This window comes from Scyliorhinus torazame, chromosome 4 (assembly GCF_047496885.1).
Source record: "Scyliorhinus torazame isolate Kashiwa2021f chromosome 4, sScyTor2.1, whole genome shotgun sequence".
Taxonomy (NCBI): Eukaryota; Metazoa; Chordata; class Chondrichthyes; order Carcharhiniformes; family Scyliorhinidae; genus Scyliorhinus; species Scyliorhinus torazame.
Window position 1 is genome coordinate 34,235,173 of NC_092710.1, and position 16,659 is coordinate 34,251,831.

A 16,659-nucleotide genomic window follows, 5' to 3' on the forward strand; every position below is an offset into this window, starting at 1 on the left:
ACTCACTCCCGGGTATCTGTTATTCAATATATAAACCATTGTGAACCCCTCGATTAGATTCCAGTCTGTAACTCACTCCCAGGTACCTGTTATTCTATATATAAACACCCCTGAATCCCTCAATTAGATCCTGCTCCTATTCCTTGTGGTCTGTTATTGCTAATTATCTCTCTGTTTATCTATTTCAGAGTATCCAGAAAAGTGGGATGGGAATGAATTCGGCATCGTTTTGGATTTGGATATTGGAGAAATCATCATTTGGGATAAGTTCTGTTACGTTGATAATTTCCTATCTTCTTTAAAAATAAAACCCTTCCTTTGGAAACATTGCCTCATTCCCTCTACTTGCTGTAAATATCCTGGCAGCTTCTGTTTTGGAAACTGTAGAGGAACATTTATTCCCTTTGTAACCCCATGCTGAACCTGTCCTGGGTGTTTGCTGGGGACAGTGTAGAGGGAGCTTTACTCTGTATCTGACCCTGTGCTGTACCTGCCCTGGGAGTGTTTGCTGGGGACAGTGTAGAGGGAGCTTTACTCTGTATCTGACCCTGTGCTGTACCTGCCCTGGGAGTGTTTGCTGGGGACAGTGTAGAGGGAGCTTTACTCTGTATCTGACCATGTGCTGTACCTGCCCTGGGAGTGTTTGATGGGGACAGTGTAGAGGGAGCTTTACTCTGTATCTAACCCCGTGCTGTACCTGCCCTGGGAGTGTTTGATGGTGACAGTGTCGAGGGAGCATTACTCTTTATCTAACCCCGTGCAGTACCTGTCCTGGGAATGTTTGATGGGTCTTTAAGAGAAGATTCCTGGCCACAAAAACAAAGCTCATTGCAAAGTTTCACTTCATATTTTACATGTTGCTCACAGACAGATTTCTTCAATGAGCTGCTCTATAAATTTGGATTCAATTTGATTTATTCACACTGTGAGATGTCAAGCTTATTCCTCAATCAATACAGGGTCATCGGCAACAACATCATTTTATTAGACAAGGAGGTTCAATGGGATTTTTTCACTGAAATCATCTGATGTCATTTATTGAGATTAGAATTTATAATGAAACAATTTGGATTGAATGAAAACGGTTAGTTTGATAACCCCAACTGCTTTCTGTTAACTCGCCCGTCACTCTCCACTCTCACCTTGTTTTTAAGTTGGGGAATTCTGCTGGCAGCTTGTGCACAGGAAGAGCCCCAAAATGGTGGCACTTTCAAAATTAAGTTCAGAGTCTCTGAAGATGGATTTCTTTCTCTCTTTCTACTTGAACATGTACACACTGACAGCAGGCATATTGATTGCACAGCAAGATTCCCCAGTCAGAAATGTGATCATGGTGGAAAATTCCCCTACGTCCCCTGTGGAAAGGTTGAATTAACTCCCTCATTCCCACGTTTAAGTTTAAGACTTTTAACTCATGACCTTCAAACATTTTGCAGTCCGTGAGCTACTTTTTAATAAGTGTGGTTAATGTTGCTGTGTTTTTTGAAAATATTTTCATTCCGATGAGGACGGACATAACAACATACAAACAATCAGTCAGTCACAACACAAACAAAATACTATTCTCCTCATTTGACATTTATTCCTTTATTTCCATTAAACCTTTCCGCTCTTCCCTCCCCTTACCCACTGGCAACAAACAGATCTGTAAATAGAGACAAGAACAGCTTCCATCTCGTCCAGAAACCCCCATCTGAGCCACAAAGGGCTAACTTTAGTTTCTCAAGTTTAAGGAATTCCGCAATATCCCTCAACCATGTCGATATTTTTGGCGGATCTTCTGACTTCCCTTCCAATAAAATTAGCCTCCGGGCGATCAATGTGGCAAAGGCCACCACATCGGCCCCGTCCCCACCTATTAGTCCCGGTACTTCCGACACCCCAGAAATTGCCTCGTGGTCCCAGTAATATTCCCACCTCCACAACTTTTGTTCGTGTTGAAATAGCGAGAGCCAGAAGCCCACAAATCGTGGACGTGACCAGAAGATGTGGACATGGTTAACTGGTCCTCCTTTACACTCTCACATTTATCTTCTTCCTCTGTGAGGAATCTGCTCATTCGTTCCTGTGTCATATGGGCCCCTGTGTACATCCTTGAATTGTATCAAGCCCATCCGAGCGCATGAAGATGTCGCATTGACCCTGTGTATAATCTCACTCCATAGTCCCCATTCCAACTCCATATCCAACTCTTCCTTCCACTTTTGTTTCATCTCTTCAATCGCTGCTTTCTTTTTGTCCATCAGCCACCTGTAAATGTTAGTAATTCTCCCATCACCAACTCAGCTGGGAGGAGCAATTTCTCCAGCAGCTTGTTCTCCGGTAGGCAAACGAACGAGGACAACTCCTTTTTCACCAAGTTTCATCATTGAAGATAATTAAACTTCACCTCCCTCTGCATTTTATGTTTCTCCCTCAATTCTTCAAATCTACTTTCCAACAACAAGTCTGTAACCTGTCTCAGCCCAGCTTTATGCCACTGTTTAAATATTGTATCCAGTCTTGCCGCTGGGGTGAATCGGTGGTTTCCATAAATAGGGGCTTGCACCGTCAAGTTTACCAAAGCAAAATGGCATCTCCGCTTGCTCCAGATGTTGAAGGAAGATGCCAGCACCGGGCTTTGTGTCAACCTCCCCGGGGGAAATGGGAGTGCAGCTGCAGCGGAAGTCTGCAAACTAGCCCCCTTACACGATTCTTCCACCACCTGTACCCATTCCGCTTCTTCCTCTCCCCACCATTGCCCAATCTTCTCCAAATTCACCGCCCAATAATAATACAAAAGATTGGGAAGCACCAACCCTCCCACCCACCCATTCTTTTTAAATATGAGCTGGTCTTTTTGAAGAGAAATCCAATTAATCACCTTCCAGTTACCGATGGAGAAGTCATCTGCCGCATTTTCTATCTGATTAGAGCAGGGTGTCTGTGTGAGGGTAAGTGTGTTACTGTGTGTGTGGACTTTTCTCTATCTGTCTATCTGCCAGTCGCCCTGGTCCAAGATTATATTTCACTCTCCATAGATGCTGCCTGACCTGCTCAGTATTTTCCTGCATTGGTACAAGAGCGCGGAGGTAAGGCTGAACTTATACAAGACACTAGTTAGACCTCAGCTGGAATATTGTGGACAGTTCTGGGTGCCACACTGTAGGAAGGATGTGAACACACTGGAGCGAGTGCAGAGGAGGTTCACAAGAATGGTTCAGGAATGAGATACTTCAGTGATGAGGTTAGATTGGAGAGGTTGGGTCTGTTCTCCACGGAGAGAAATGGCCAAGAGGAGATGAGATAGAGGTGTTCAAATCTTGGGGGTGCCGGACAGAGTAGACAGGGAGAAACGGTTCCCACTATTAAGAAGATCAAGAACGAGATGGCAGAGAATTAAAGTGAATTGGAAAAGAAGCAAATATGATGTGAGAAAATGGAAACAGTATAGTGTAGAGAGAGCCCTGCTCGATATCTGACCCCGTGCTGTACCTGTCCTGGGAGTGTTTGATGGGGACAGTGTAGAGGGAGCTTTACTCTGTATCTAACCCCGTACTGTACCTGTCCTGGGAGTGTTTGATGGGGACAGTGTAGAGGGAGCTTTACTCTGTATCTGACCCCGTGCTGTACCTGTCCTGGGAGTGTTTGATGGGGACAGTGTAGAGGGAGCTTTACTCTGTATCTAACCCCATGCTGTACCTGTCCTGGGAGTGTTTGATGGGGACAGTGTAGAGGGTGCTTTACTCAGTATGTAACCCCGTGCTGTACCTGCCCTGGGAGTGTTTGATGGGGACAGTGTAGAGAGAGCTTTACACTGTATCTAACCCCATGCTGTACCTGTCCTGGGAGTGTTTGATGGGGACAGTGTGAGGGAGCTTCACACTGTATCTAACCCCATGCTGTACCTGTCCTGGGAGACTTTGATGGGGACGGTGTAGAGGGAGCTTTACTCTGTATCTAACCTCATGCTGTACCTGTCCTGGGAGTGTTTGATGGGGGACAGTGTAGAGAGAGCTTTACTCTGTATCTGACCCTGTGCTGTACCTGTCCTGGGAGTGTTTGATGGGGACAGTGTAGAGGGTGCTTTACTCTGTATCTAACCCCGTGCTGAACCTGTCCTGGGAGTGTTTGATGGGGACAGTGTAGAGGGAGCTTTACTCTGTATCTAACCCCGTACTGTACCTGTCCTGGGAGTGTTTGATGGGGACAGTGTAGAGGGAGCTTTACTCTGTATCTAACCCCGTGCTGTACCTGTCCTGGGAGTGTTTGATGGGGACAGTGTAGAGGGAGCTTTACTCTGTATCGAAACCCATGCTGTACCTGCCCTGGGAGTGTTTGATGGGGACAGTGTAGAGGGTGCTTTACTCAGTATGTAACCCCGTGCTGTACCTGCCCTGGGAGTGTTTGATGGGGACAGTGTAGAGAGAGCTTTACATTGTATCTAACCCCGTGCTGTACCTGTCCTGGGAGTGTTTGATGGGGACAGTATAGAGGGAGATTTACTCTGTATCTAACCCCGTGCTGTACCTGTCCTGGGAGTGTTTGATGGGGACAGTGTAGAGGGAGCTTTACTCTGTATCGAAACCCATGCTGTACCTGTTCTGGGAGGGTTTGATGGGGACAGTGTAGAGGGAGCTTTACTCTGTATCTAACCCCATACTGTACCTGTCCTGGGAGTGTTTGATGGGGACAGTGTAGAGGGTGCTTTACTCAGTATGTAACACCGTGCTGTACCTGCCCTGGGAGTGTTTGATGGGGACAGTGTAGTGAGAGCTTTACACTGTATCTAACCCCATGCTGTACCTGTCCTGGGAGTGTTTGATGGGGACAGTGTGAGGGAGCTTCACACTGTATCTAACCCCATGCTGTACCTGTCCTGGGAGTGTTTGATGGGGACGGTGTAGAGGGAGCTTTACTCTGTATCTAACCTCATGCTGTACCTGTCCTGGGAGTGTTTGATGGGGGACAGTGTAGAGAGAGCTTTACACTGTATCTAACCCCATGCTGTACCTGTCCTGGGAGTGTTTGATGGGGACAGTGTGAGGGAGCTTCACACTGTATCTAACCCCATGCTGTACCTGTCCTGGGAGTGTTTGATGGGGACGGTGTAGAGGGAGCTTTACTCTGTATCTAACCCCGTGCTGTACCTGCCCTGGGAGTGTTTGATGGGGACAGTGTAGAGAGAGCTTTACACTGTATCTAACCCCGTGCTGTACCTGCCTGGGAGTGTTTGATGGGGACAGTGTAGAGGGAGCTTTACTCTGTATCTAACCCCGTGCTGTACCTGTCCTGGGAGTGTTTGATGGGGACAGTGTAGAGGGAGCTTTACTCTGTATCGAAACCCATGCTGTACCTGTCCTGGGAGTGTTTGATGGGGACAGTGTAGAGGGAGCTTTACTCAGTATGTAACCCCATGCTGTACCTGTCCTGGGAGTGTTTGATGGGGACAGTGTAGAGGGTGCTTTACTCAGTATGTAACCCCGTGCTGTACCTGCCCTGGGAGTGTTTGATGGGGACAGTGTAGAGAGAGCTTTACACTGTATCTAACCCCATGCTGTACCTGTCCTGGGAGTGTTTGATGGGGACAGTGTGAGGGAGCTTCACACTGTATCTAACCCCATGCTGTACCTGTCCTGGGAGACTTTGATGGGGACGGTGTAGAGGGAGCTTTACTCTGTATCTAACCTCATGCTGTACCTGTCCTGGGAGTGTTTGATGGGGGACAGTGTAGAGAGAGCTTTACTCTGTATCTGACCCTGTGCTGTACCTGTCCTGGGAGTGTTTGATGGGGACAGTGTAGAGGGTGCTTTACTCTGTATCTAACCCCGTGCTGAACCTGTCCTGGGAGTGTTTGATGGGGACAGTGTAGAGGGAGCTTTACTCTGTATCTAACCCCGTACTGTACCTGTCCTGGGAGTGTTTGATGGGGACAGTGTAGAGGGAGCTTTACTCTGTATCTAACCCCGTGCTGTACCTGTCCTGGGAGTGTTTGATGGGGACAGTGTAGAGGGAGCTTTACTCTGTATCGAAACCCATGCTGTACCTGCCCTGGGAGTGTTTGATGGGGACAGTGTAGAGGGTGCTTTACTCAGTATGTAACCCCGTGCTGTACCTGCCCTGGGAGTGTTTGATGGGGACAGTGTAGAGAGAGCTTTACATTGTATCTAACCCCGTGCTGTACCTGTCCTGGGAGTGTTTGATGGGGACAGTATAGAGGGAGATTTACTCTGTATCTAACCCCGTGCTGTACCTGTCCTGGGAGTGTTTGATGGGGACAGTGTAGAGGGAGCTTTACTCTGTATCGAAACCCATGCTGTACCTGTTCTGGGAGTGTTTGATGGGGACAGTGTAGAGGGAGCTTTACTCTGTATCTAACCCCATACTGTACCTGTCCTGGGAGTGTTTGATGGGGACAGTGTAGAGGGTGCTTTACTCAGTATGTAACACCGTGCTGTACCTGCCCTGGGAGTGTTTGATGGGGACAGTGTAGTGAGAGCTTTACACTGTATCTAACCCCATGCTGTACCTGTCCTGGGAGTGTTTGATGGGGACAGTGTGAGGGAGCTTCACACTGTATCTAACCCCATGCTGTACCTGTCCTGGGAGTGTTTGATGGGGACGGTGTAGAGGGAGCTTTACTCTGTATCTAACCTCATGCTGTACCTGTCCTGGGAGTGTTTGATGGGGGACAGTGTAGAGAGAGCTTTACACTGTATCTAACCCCATGCTGTACCTGTCCTGGGAGTGTTTGATGGGGACAGTGTGAGGGAGCTTCACACTGTATCTAACCCCATGCTGTACCTGTCCTGGGAGTGTTTGATGGGGACGGTGTAGAGGGAGCTTTACTCTGTATCTAACCCCGTGCTGTACCTGCCCTGGGAGTGTTTGATGGGGACAGTGTAGAGAGAGCTTTACACTGTATCTAACCCCGTGCTGTACCTGCCTTGGAGTGTTTGATGGGGACAGTGTAGAGGGAGCTTTACTCTGTATCTAACCCCGTGCTGTACCTGTCCTGGGAGTGTTTGATGGGGACAGTGTAGAGGGAGCTTTACTCTGTATCGAAACCCATGCTGTACCTGTCCTGGGAGTGTTTGATGGGGACAGTGTAGAGGGAGCTTTACTCAGTATGTAACCCCGTGCTGTACCTGCCCTGGGAGTGTTTGATGGGGACAGTGTGAGGGAGCTTCACACTGTATCTAACCCCATGCTGTACCTGTCCTGGGAGTGTTTGATGGGGGACAGTGTAGAGAGAGCTTTACTCTGTATCTAACCCCGTGCTGTACCTGTCCTGGGAGTGTTTGCAGGGGACAGTGTAGAGGGAGCTTTACTCTGTATCTAACCCCGTGCTGAACCTGTCCTGGGAGTGTTTGATGGGGACAGTGTAGAGGGAGCTTTACTCTGTATCTAACCCCGTACTGTACCTGTCCTGGGAGTGTTTGATGGGGACAGTGTAGAGGGAGCTTTACTCTGTATCTAACCCCGTGCTGTACCTGTCCTGGGAGTGTTTGATGGGGACAGTGTAGAGGGAGCTTTACTCTGTATCGAAACCCATGCTGTACCTGCCCTGGGAGTGTTTGATGGGGACAGTGTAGAGGGTGCTTTACTCAGTATGTAACCCCGTGCTGTACCTGCCCTGGGAGTGTTTGATGGGGACAGTGTAGAGAGAGCTTTACATTGTATCTAACCCCGTGCTGTACCTGTCCTGGGAGTGTTTGATGGGGACAGTATAGAGGGAGATTTACTCTGTATCTAACCCCGTGCTGTACCTGTCCTGGGAGTGTTTGATGGGGACAGTGTAGAGGGAGCTTTACTCTGTATCGAAACCCATGCTGTACCTGTTCTGGGAGGGTTTGATGGGGACAGTGTAGAGGTAGCTTTACTCTGTATCTAACCCCATACTGTACCTGTCCTGGGAGTGTTTGATGGGGACAGTGTAGAGGGTGCTTTACTCAGTATGTAACACCGTGCTGTACCTGCCCTGGGAGTGTTTGATGGGGACAGTGTAGTGAGAGCTTTACACTGTATCTAACCCCATGCTGTACCTGTCCTGGGAGTGTTTGATGGGGACAGTGTGAGGGAGCTTCACACTGTATCTAACCCCATGCTGTACCTGTCCTGGGAGTGTTTGATGGGGACGGTGTAGAGGGAGCTTTACTCTGTATCTAACCTCATGCTGTACCTGTCCTGGGAGTGTTTGATGGGGGACAGTGTAGAGAGAGCTTTACACTGTATCTAACCCCATGCTGTACCTGTCCTGGGAGTGTTTGATGGGGACAGTGTGAGGGAGCTTCACACTGTATCTAACCCCATGCTGTACCTGTCCTGGGAGTGTTTGATGGGGACGGTGTAGAGGGAGCTTTACTCTGTATCTAACCCCGTGCTGTACCTGCCCTGGGAGTGTTTGATGGGGACAGTGTAGAGAGAGCTTTACACTGTATCTAACCCCGTGCTGTACCTGCCTGGGAGTGTTTGATGGGGACAGTGTAGAGGGAGCTTTACTCTGTATCTAACCCCGTGCTGTACCTGTCCTGGGAGTGTTTGATGGGGACAGTGTAGAGGGAGCTTTACTCTGTATCGAAACCCATGCTGTACCTGTCCTGGGAGTGTTTGATGGGGACAGTGTAGAGGGAGCTTTACTCAGTATGTAACCCCATGCTGTACCTGTCCTGGGAGTGTTTGATGGGGACAGTGTAGAGGGTGCTTTACTCAGTATGTAACCCCGTGCTGTACCTGCCCTGGGAGTGTTTGATGGGGACAGTGTAGAGAGAGCTTTACACTGTATCTAACCCCATGCTGTACCTGTCCTGGGAGTGTTTGATGGGGACAGTGTGAGGGAGCTTCACACTGTATCTAACCCCATGCTGTACCTGTCCTGGGAGACTTTGATGGGGACGGTGTAGAGGGAGCTTTACTCTGTATCTAACCTCATGCTGTACCTGTCCTGGGAGTGTTTGATGGGGGACAGTGTAGAGAGAGCTTTACTCTGTATCTGACCCTGTGCTGTACCTGTCCTGGGAGTGTTTGATGGGGACAGTGTAGAGGGTGCTTTACTCTGTATCTAACCCCGTGCTGAACCTGTCCTGGGAGTGTTTGATGGGGACAGTGTAGAGGGAGCTTTACTCTGTATCTAACCCCGTACTGTACCTGTCCTGGGAGTGTTTGATGGGGACAGTGTAGAGGGAGCTTTACTCTGTATCTAACCCCGTGCTGTACCTGTCCTGGGAGTGTTTGATGGGGACAGTGTAGAGGGAGCTTTACTCTGTATCGAAACCCATGCTGTACCTGCCCTGGGAGTGTTTGATGGGGACAGTGTAGAGGGTGCTTTACTCAGTATGTAACCCCGTGCTGTACCTGCCCTGGGAGTGTTTGATGGGGACAGTGTAGAGAGAGCTTTACATTGTATCTAACCCCGTGCTGTACCTGTCCTGGGAGTGTTTGATGGGGACAGTATAGAGGGAGATTTACTCTGTATCTAACCCCGTGCTGTACCTGTCCTGGGAGTGTTTGATGGGGACAGTGTAGAGGGAGCTTTACTCTGTATCGAAACCCATGCTGTACCTGTTCTGGGAGTGTTTGATGGGGACAGTGTAGAGGGAGCTTTACTCTGTATCTAACCCCATACTGTACCTGTCCTGGGAGTGTTTGATGGGGACAGTGTAGAGGGTGCTTTACTCAGTATGTAACACCGTGCTGTACCTGCCCTGGGAGTGTTTGATGGGGACAGTGTAGTGAGAGCTTTACACTGTATCTAACCCCATGCTGTACCTGTCCTGGGAGTGTTTGATGGGGACAGTGTGAGGGAGCTTCACACTGTATCTAACCCCATGCTGTACCTGTCCTGGGAGTGTTTGATGGGGACGGTGTAGAGGGAGCTTTACTCTGTATCTAACCTCATGCTGTACCTGTCCTGGGAGTGTTTGATGGGGGACAGTGTAGAGAGAGCTTTACACTGTATCTAACCCCATGCTGTACCTGTCCTGGGAGTGTTTGATGGGGACAGTGTGAGGGAGCTTCACACTGTATCTAACCCCATGCTGTACCTGTCCTGGGAGTGTTTGATGGGGACGGTGTAGAGGGAGCTTTACTCTGTATCTAACCCCGTGCTGTACCTGCCCTGGGAGTGTTTGATGGGGACAGTGTAGAGAGAGCTTTACACTGTATCTAACCCCGTGCTGTACCTGCCTTGGAGTGTTTGATGGGGACAGTGTAGAGGGAGCTTTACTCTGTATCTAACCCCGTGCTGTACCTGTCCTGGGAGTGTTTGATGGGGACAGTGTAGAGGGAGCTTTACTCTGTATCGAAACCCATGCTGTACCTGTCCTGGGAGTGTTTGATGGGGACAGTGTAGAGGGAGCTTTACTCAGTATGTAACCCCGTGCTGTACCTGCCCTGGGAGTGTTTGATGGGGACAGTGTGAGGGAGCTTCACACTGTATCTAACCCCATGCTGTACCTGTCCTGGGAGTGTTTGATGGGGGACAGTGTAGAGAGAGCTTTACTCTGTATCTAACCCCGTGCTGTACCTGTCCTGGGAGTGTTTGCAGGGGACAGTGTAGCGGGAGCTTTACTCTGTACCTAACCCCGTGCTGTACCTGTCCTGGGAGTGTTTGATGGGGACAGTGTAGAGGTTGCTTTACTCTGTATCTAACCCCGTGCTGTACCTGTCCTGGGAGTGTTTGATGGGGACAGTGTAGAGGGAGCTTTACTCTGTATCTAACCCCGTGCTGTACCTGTCCTGGAAGTGTTTGATGGGGACAGTGTAGAGGGAGCTTTACTCTGTATCTAACCCCGTGCTGTTCCTGTCCTGGGAGTGTTTGCTGGGGACAGTGGAGAGGGTGCTTTACTCTGTATCTAACCCCGTGCTGTACCTGCCCTGGGAGTGTTTGATGGGGACAGTGGCGAGGGAGCTTTACTCTGTATCTAACTCTGTGCTGTACCTGTCCTGGGAGTGTTTGATGGGGACAGTGTAGAGGGTGCTTTACTCTGTATCTAACCCCATGCTGTAGCTGCCCTGGGAGTGTTTGATGGGGACAGCATAGAGGAACCCTTGCTCTGTATCTAACCCCGTGCTGTACCTGTCCTGGGAGTGTTTGATGGGGACAGCATAGAGGAACCCTTACTCTGTATCTGACCCCGTGCTGTACCTGTCCTGGGAGTGTTTGATGGGGACATCGTGAGTGAGTGGTTGTGTCAGTGTATAAGTGAGTGAGTGTGTAAGTGTGAATGAGTTTGTGTGTGAGTATGTGAGTGAGTGACTGTGTCAAAAGTTACTGAATGTGTAATGGTGAGTTTGTGTAAGAGTGAGCAAGTCAGTGTGTGTGTGTATGTCAGTGTGAGTCATTGTGTCAGTCAGTTTGAGTTTGTGAGTGAGTGTGTGTGAGTGGTGGTGTGTAAGAATTAGTGAGTGGGTTATTGAGTGTGAAAGAGTGTGTAGGAGTGAGTGTGTGTTAGCATGTGGGTGTGATAGTGTGTCAGAGTGATAGTGAGTGTGTGAGAGTGTGTGTGTGTAAGACCGAGTGAGTGTGTGAGACTAAGTGAGTGTGTGTGAGTCAATGTGTAATAATGAGTGAGTCTGTAGGAATGAGTGAGTTTCAGTCTGTATGTGAGTGTGAGTGAGTGTAATCGTGAGCGAATGTGAGTCAGGATGTGTAACAGTGAGTTAGTGAGAGTGTGTGTTAGTGAGTGATTGTGTAAGAGTGTGAGTGAGTGTGTCAGACTGTGTGATTGAGTGTGTGCGCGTAAGAGTGAGTGACTGTATAAGTGTGAGTGTATGAGTGAGTGTGTAAGTGTGAACGAGTTAGTGTGTGTGAGTATGTGAGTGAGTGACTGTCAAGAGTGACTGAGTGTGTAATGGTGAGTGTGTGTAGGAGTGAGTGAATCAGTGTGTACGTATATCAATGTGAGTGATTGTGTAAATCAGTTTGAGTGTGTGAGTGAGTGTGAGCTAGTATGTAAGAATGAGTGAGTAGGTGATTGAGTGTGAAAGTGTGTGTCTGTGTGTAATTGTGAGAGTGTGAAGAACTGTGTGAGTCAGTATGCAAGAGTGATGTGTGTTAGCATCTGGGAGTGATTGTGTCAGAGTGACAGGTGTGTAAGAATGAGTGTGTGACTGTGACAGTGAGTGTGTGACAGTGAGTGTGTGAGTGAGTGTGTGTGCGACTGAGTGAGTGTGTGAAAGTAAGTGAGGGTGTGTGGATCAGTGTATACTAATGAGTGAGTCTATAGGAATGAGTGAGCGTGAGTGAGTCAGTGTGTAATAGTGAGCGAGTGTGACAGAGGTGTGTAAGAGTGAGTTAGTGAGTGAGAATGTTAGTGCGTGATTGTGTAAGTGTGTGAGCGAGTGTGTAAGCGTATGCGTGTGAGCGAGTGTGTAAGAGTGTGTGAGAGAGTGAGTGAAATCTACCCCCTCAATTAGATTGCACACTGTGTTGCACTCCAGTATATCTGTTAACAGTGAGTGTGTGTTAGGGTGACTGTGTGTAAGAGTGAGTGAGTCAGTGTGTGAGTATGTAAGTGTGGGTGATTGTGTAAGTGAGTTTGAGTGTGTGGGCGAGTTAGTGTGGAAGAATGAGTGAGTGTGCGAGTGTGTGTAATAGTGGGTGCGAGTGAGTGTGTATGAGTGAGTGAGTGTGTATGAGTGAGTGAGTGTGTATGAGTGAGTGAGTGTGTAAGAGCGAGTGTGTGTGTGTGTGAAGGAATGTGTAAGAGTGAGTGAGGGAGTGTGAGTGAGTGTGCAAGTGAGTGCTTACGTATGAGAGAATGAGTGTGTGTAAGACTGAGTGAGTGGTGTGAATGTGTAAGTGAGAGTGTGAGAGTAAGTCAGTGTGTAATAATGAGTGAGTGTGTAGGAATAATTGAGTTTCAGTGTGTGAGCGAGTGTGTAATAGTGAGCAAGTGTGCGTCAGGGTGCGTAAGCGTGATTTTGTTATTAAGTGCGTGATAGTGTGTGTTAGTGAGCGATTGTGTCAGGGTGTGAGTGAGTGTGTAAGAGTGAGTTAAATCTAACCCCTCAATTTGGTTTCACTCTGTAACGCACTTCTGGGTATCTGTTATTCTCCATATAAACTATCCTGAACTCCTCGATTAGATTCCCGTCTGTAACTCACTCCCGGGTATCTGTTATTCTCTACATATGATGTGGAGATGCCGGCGTTGGACTGGGGTGAGCACAGTACGAAGTCTTACAACACCAGGTTAAAGTCCAACAGGTTTGTTTCGATGTCACTAGCTTTCGGAGCGCTGCTCCTTCCTCAGGTGGCAGGATTCACCTGAGGAAGGAGCAGCGCTCCGAAAGCTAGTGACATCGAAACAAACCTGTTGGACTTTAACCTGGTGTTGTAAGACTTTGTACTATTCTCTATATAAACTATCCTGAACCCCTCGATTAGATTCCAGTCTGTAACTCACTCCTGGGTATCTGTTATTCTATATATAAACTATCCTGATCCCCTCGATTAGATTCCAGTCTGTAACTCACTCCTGGGTATCTGTTGTTCTATTATAAACTATCCTGAACCCCTCGATTAGATTCCAGCCTGTCACTCACTCCCGGGTATCTGTTATTCTATATATAAACTATCCCGAAGCCCTCGATTAGATTCCAGTCTGTAACTCACTCCTGGGTATCTGTTATTCTGTATATCATCTATCCCGAAGCCCTCCATTAGATTGCAGTCAGTAATTCATTCCCAGATATAATCTATTCTGTGTATTAACCAACGATATGCCGGACTGAGATGTGGAGGAATTTTGTCACTCAGATGGTGGTGAATCCTGGGAATTCTCTATCCCAGAGGGATGTGGAGACTCAGTCATTGAGCCGGTTCTAGACTGCGATTGATTGATCAACAAGAGGCACGGGGATAGGGCAGGAAGACGGTGTTGAAATGGAAGAATCTCCATGATCATATTGACTGGTGGAGTGAGTTCGAAGGGCTGAATGGACCAGTCCTGCTCCTATTCCTTGTGGTCTGTCATTGCTAATTATTTCTATGTTTATCTATTTAAGATTATCAGGAAAAGTGGGATGGAAATGAATTCGGCATCGTTTTGGATTTGGATATTGGAGTAATCACCATTTGGGGTCAGTTCTGTTATGTTGATAATTTGCGATCTCTTTTCAAAATAAAACCCTTCCTTTGAAAACATTGCTTCATTCCCTCTACTTGCTGTAAATATCCTGGCAGCGTCTGTTGTGGAAATTGGAGAGGAACATTTATTCCGTTTGTAACCCCGTGGTGCACCTGTCCTGGTAGTGTTTGATGGGACAGTGTAGAGGGAGCTTTACTCTGTATCTAACCCCGTGCTGTACCTGTCCTGGGAGTGTTTGATGGGGCAGTGTAGAGGGAGCTTTACTCTCTTTCTAACCCCGTGCTGTACCTGTCCTGCGAGTGTTTGATGGGGCAGTGTAGAGGGAGCTTTACTCTGTATCTAACACCATGCTGCACCTGTCCTGGAAGTGTTTGATGGGGTCAGTGCAGAGGGAGCTTTACTCTATATCTAACCCTGTGCTGTACCTGTCCTGGGAGTGTTTGATGGGGAGAGTGTAGAGGGAGCTTTACTCTGTATCTAACCCCATGCTGTACCTGTACTGGGAGTGTTTGATGGGGACAGTGTAGAGGGAGCTTTACTCTGTATCTAACCCTGTGCTGTACCTGTACTGGGAGTGTTTGATGGGGACAGCATAGAGGAACCCCTACTCTGTATCTAACCCCGTGCTGTACCTGTCCTGGGAGTGTTTGATGGGGACAGTGTAGAGGGAGCTGTACTCTATATCTGACCCTGTGCTGTACCTGTCCTGGGAGTGTTTGATGGGGACAGGGTAGAGGGTGCTTTACACTGTATCTAACCTCGTGCTGTACCTGTCCTGGGAGTGTTTGATGTGGACAGTGTAGAGGGAGATTTACTCTGTATCTAACCCCACGCTGTACCTGTCCTGGGAGTGTTTGATGGGGACAGTGTAGAGGGAGCTTTACACTGTATCAACCCTGTGCTGTACCTGTCCTGGGAGTGTTTGATGGGGACAGTGTAGAGGGAGCTTTACTCTGTATCTGACCCTGTGCTGTACCTGTCCTGGGAGTGTTTGATGTGAGCAGTGTAGAGGAAACCTTACTCTGTATCTAACCCCGTGCTGTACCTGTCCTGGGAGTGTTTGATGGGGACAGTGTAGAGGGAGCTGTACTCTGTATCTGACCCTGTGCTGTACCTGTCCTGGGAGTGTTTGATGGGGACAGTGTAGAGGCAGCTTTACTCTGTATCTGACCCCGTGCTGTACCTGCCCTGGGAGTGTTTGATGTGGGGACAGTGTAGAGGGAGCTTTACTCTGTATCTAACCCCGTGCTGTCCCTGTCCTGGGAGTGTTTGATGGGGACAGTGTGGAGGGTGCTTTACTCTGTATCTAACCCCGTGCTGTCCCTGTCCTGGGAGTGTTTGCTGGGGACAGTGTAGAGGGAGCTTTACTTTGTATCTAACCCCGTGCTGTACCTGTCCTGGGAGTGTTTGATGTGGACAGTGTAGAGGAAACCTTACTCTGTATCTAACTCCTTATTCATGGGTCACTAAACGCTAGCGTGCGGGTACATTAAGCAATCAGGAGGTCCAATGGTACGTTAACTTTCATCGCTCGGGGTTATTAGTACAGGGGTTAAGATGACTTGCTGCAATTGTTCAGAGCAATGGTCACAACACACCTGGACCATTGTGTAGAGTTTTGTTCTCCATATATAAGGAAGGATATACTTGCTGTAGAAGGAGTGTAACGGAGATTCACCAGACAAATCCCTGGGATGGTGAAGTTGTCTGATGAGGAGAGATTGAGGAAAATGTACCCGTGTTCCCGAGAGTGCCGAAAAATGAGAGGTGATCTTGAAACATACACAATTCATACGGGGCATCACAAGATAGATGTAGGTTGGATGATCATTCTGACTGGTGAGATTAGAACCAGGGGAAGGGGGGCACAGTCTCAAACCATAAGACATAGATGCAGAATTAGGACACTCGGCCCATCGAGTCTGCTCCGCCATTCAATCATGGGTAATATTTTTCTAATTCCCATTCTCCTGCCGTCTCTCCATAAACCCTGATCCCCTTATTGATCAAGAACCTATCTATCTCTGTCTTAGAGATACTCAGTGATTTGGCCTCCACACCCTTCTGCGGCAAAGAGTTCCACAGATTCACCACCCTCTGGCTGAAGAAATTCCTCCTCATCTCTGTTTAAAAGGATCGTCCCTTTAGTCTGAGATGGTGTCCTCTGCTTCTAATTGTTCCTACAAGTGGAAACATCCTCTCCACGTCCACTCTATCCAGGCCTCGCAGTATCCTGTAAGTTTCAATAAGATCCCCCCTCATCCTTCTGACCGCCAACGAGTACAGACCCAGTGTCCTTAACCATTCATCATACGACAAGTTCTTCATTCCAGGGAACATTCTTGTGAACCTACTCTGGACCCTTTCCAAGGCCAGCACATCCTTCCTTAGATACTGGGCCCAAAACTGCTCACAATACTCCAAATGGGATCTGCCTAGAGCCTTATACAGCCTCAGAAGTACGTCTCTGGTCTTGTATTCTCGCCCTCTTGACATGAATGCTCAGAATCAGGGGTAGACCATTGCAGACTGAGATGAGGAGGAATTTCTTCATTAAGAGGGTGGAGACTCCAGAGGGTTGTGGAAG

General features: G+C 48.3%; 1 long non-coding RNA gene across 1 annotated transcript; it reads left to right on the forward strand.

Moving 5' to 3' along the window:
• The first annotated feature begins 631 nt into the window (after nt 1-631).
• LOC140410184 (uncharacterized) lies at nt 632-14,126 on the forward strand. Its single transcript, XR_011940534.1, has 2 exons — nt 632-3,071; nt 13,990-14,126. It is a non-coding gene; the product is annotated as an uncharacterized lncRNA (long non-coding RNA).
• Nucleotides 14,127-16,659: the final 2,533 nt, after the last annotated feature.